Source organism: Cebus imitator, unplaced genomic scaffold (genome assembly GCF_001604975.1).
Source record: "Cebus imitator isolate Cc_AM_T3 unplaced genomic scaffold, Cebus_imitator-1.0 Scaffold111, whole genome shotgun sequence".
Classification (NCBI taxonomy): Eukaryota; Metazoa; Chordata; class Mammalia; order Primates; family Cebidae; genus Cebus; species Cebus imitator.
Window position 1 is genome coordinate 2,377,799 of NW_016107426.1, and position 3,555 is coordinate 2,381,353.

The 3,555-nt window shown below is 40.0% G+C and overlaps 1 protein-coding gene across 1 annotated transcript in view; it reads right to left on the reverse strand.

The window, feature by feature from the left end:
- Nucleotides 1–3,555, reverse strand: part of LIPH (lipase H) — a 50,064-nt gene that overhangs the window by 45,738 nt on the left and 771 nt on the right. The gene's annotated exons all lie outside the window — the stretch shown is intronic.

Below are 3,555 nucleotides of genomic sequence, written 5' to 3' on the forward strand. Positions count from 1 at the left end.
GGGGTTTCACCATGTTGACCAGGATGGTCTCGATCTCTTGACCTCGTGATCCACCCGCCTCGGCCTCCCAAAGTGCTGGGATTACAGGCTTGAGCCACCGCGCCCGGCCTTATTTACTTTTCTTTTTTGAGATAGAGTCTCCTTGTGTCACCCCGGCTGGAGTGCAGTGGCGCCATCTTGGCTCACTGCAACCTCCACCTCCTGGGTTCAAGCGATTCTCCTGCCTCAGCCTCCCAAGTAGCTGGGATTGCAGGCATGCGCTACAATGCCTGGCTAATTTTTGTATTCTTAGAAGAGACGAGGTTTTACCACGTTGGCCAGGCTGGTCATGAAGTCCTGACTGCAAGTGATCTGCTCGTCTCAGCCTCCCAAAGTGCTGGGATTACAGGCTTGAGCCACCGCGCCCAGCCAAGGCACAGTTCTAAATCATCCAAGAGGATTGCAAATATCTGAGGAAACAATTCTGGTTTTGGTACTAAACAATTTTCTCTGGGAAAATATCTATCTAGTTTTACAGTTGCCGTAGGCCAAAATATTGATAGCAGAGTAACTTAAAAATACTTATGTCAAGCAACCTTAATTTAGATTTTTTTTTTTTGAGACAGAGTCTTGCTCTGTCACCCAAGCTAGAGTGCAGTGGCATAATCTTGGTTTACTGCAACTTCCACCTCCCAGGTTAAAGTGATTCTCCTGCCTCAGATTCCCAAGTAGCTGGGATTACAGGCACCCACCACCACTCCTGGCTAATTTTTGTATTTTTAGTAGAGACAGGGTTTCATCATGTTGGCCAGGATGGTCTCAATTTCCTGACCTCGTGATCTGCCTGCCTCGGCCTCCCAAAGGGCTGGGATTACAGGCGTGAGCCACTGTGCCTGGCCTAAAACAAATATTTTTAAACCTGTGTTTGTTGCACCACCTGCAGCTAAGAAACCTTGAGGGCTTGTTAAAAATGCAGATTCCACACCAGGCACAGCAGTATGTGCCTGTAAGTTCCAGATAGAGACAGAGCGAGAAAATTTTTGAGACAGGGTCTTGTTCAGCCAGACTGAAGTGCAATGGCTACTCAGAGACACAGTCATAGCTCACTGCAGACTCCAACTCCTGGGCTCAACTGGTCCTCTCGCCTCAGCCTCCCAAAGTGCTGGGATTACAGGTGTGGGCCCCCAGGACCAACCAAAAAATTGTTGAAAGTGTAGATTCCAGGATCTCACTCCAGACCTACTAAGTTTGGATTTTTGCAGGTGGAGCCTGCATTTTAAACAAACCCTCAGGGGATTCTAGTGTACTTTAGTTTGTTAGCCATTGCTTTGTTCACTGGCAAGATTGTGGCAAACATTCCTAACATGATTTCACAAAGATTAGAAAGGAAAACAAAGATCTCTGAAACCGAATGACTTGCATCCTGGGGATTTCTGAGGCCCATTTTAATGCGTGTTAATTCTTGCACTGCAATCAGAAGGGAAAAACAAAAAGTCCATGTATTTGAGCTTAACGATTTCTGCTACCCAATGAATATTACTCAACACTCTCCCTAACGAAAGTTCCGAGTTTATGGTTTCCTAGACACTGAGAAGACCAGATTTAGCTTACAGCTGCACTATTTTTTCCTTCTAGCTACAGTAGTTTATTCTTGTGTGTCTCTGTCTGCTGAGATTCTATCATGCAATGGTGACAGTCTTCTAGAATCAAACAAGGCTTTACTTCTGAGAAGATGCTAAGGAAAAGGAAGGTCACAAAAAAATTAAGTTGCCATTTTTTTATCTATAAATGGAGATATATTATGAAAGACTACCACAAGCCATCTCAGGTTTCTGTGTTAGGGTTAGCCCCAACTCACTTAAGATACCTCTAAATTTATGTTCTTTTTTTTTTTTTTTTTTAAGATGGAGTCTCACTTTGTTGCCCGGGCTGGAATGCAGCAGCACAATCTCAGCTCACTGCAACCTCTGCCTCCCAGGTTCAAGAGAGTCTCCTGCCACTGCACTCCAGCCTGGCAACAGAGTGAGACTCCATCTGAAAAAAAAAAAAAAAAAAGAGATTCTCCTGCCTTAGCCTCCTGAGTAGCTGGGATTACAGGTGCATGCCACCACATCCGGCTAATTTTGTATTTTTAGTAGAGAAGGGTTTTCACCATGTTGGCCAGGCTGGTCTCTAACTCCTGACCTCAGGTAATCCACACACCTCAGCCTTCCAAAGTGCTGGGATTACAGGCATGAGCCATCGTGCCTGGCCATTTATATTCATTTTTTATATTTAAAAATGGTAATAAACACATACTTAAAAATGTTGACTTCTATGTTAAAAATATCATCATTGGTATGATTTTTACTTCCTAGAAAATCAACTTCAGACCGGGTGCGGTGACTCATGCCTGTAATCCCAGCACTTTGGGAGGCGAAGGCAGGCAGATCATGAGGTCAGGAGATCGAGACCATCCCGGTCAACATGGTGAAACCCTGTCTCTACTAAAAGTACAAAAATTAGCTGGACGTGGTAGCTTGCACCTGTAGTCCCAGCTACTAGGGAGGCTGAGGCAGGAGAATTTCTTGAACCTGGGAGGCAGAGGTTGCAGTGAGCTGAGATCACGCCATTGCACTCCAGCCTGGGCAACAAGAGCAAAACTCCGTCTCACAAAAAAAAGAAAATCAACCTCAAAACCATATATAAAGAAAACTTTATTTACAGGCCAGAAATCCTATTTTTCTATTTCCCTTCTAAACTTCATTCATCTAAAAACACGATTTTAACATAGTTGTAATTATAGTTTACCAGCAAATTTAAGTTCTACTTTTTCTACTTTGTGTTACTTTAAAAATGTTTGCTTATTTCTTCATAGCATCAGAATTAATTTAAAAGCTGCTTAAAAAAAAATTAAGACGGTTGACATACTGTCTTTTATCCATTCCTGTATGTAGAAACATTTCGGTTATATCTAGTTTCAAGTTATTACAAGTAATACAATTAGACTTATCTGAATAGGAGGCTTTTTTCTTTTAAAAGTTATTAATTTATTCTAAATTCCCAGCAATGGTTTTACTAGCTTAAAGTGCGTGGACAATTTTCCAGGTCTTAATATGTAACATATTTACCCTTTGCCCTTCAAAAAAATTATACCAGCCTTCATTATCACAGCTATGTGAAACAAAACTGAATTTCTAAAAAGGTTGCAAAGTGCTGACTTTTACTTTTTTAAGCATTTCACTTTATTTTTGTTACATTATCAGGTATATTAAGGTTTTAATTTTGAGTTCTTCATTATGATTAATAATTTTTAAGTTATAAGGATACTAGGAACCATTCCAAGGAGTTTATCTATATAAAATTATATTTTCTCTAAGAATAGTTTAAATAAACTCTCAATGCATGAAAATATAAAAACCAACCCTCAATATATTAAATATATCATTAAGATAAATTTTTATATTTCCAGATAATAAATCATCTCATTTCACAGAGGTAGAAAGGCGCAGATAATTAGGCCAAGAAAAAAAAAATAAGACTTCTAGATTTTTTAACATATCTTTTTTTTTTTTTTTTTTTTTTTTTTTTTTTTTT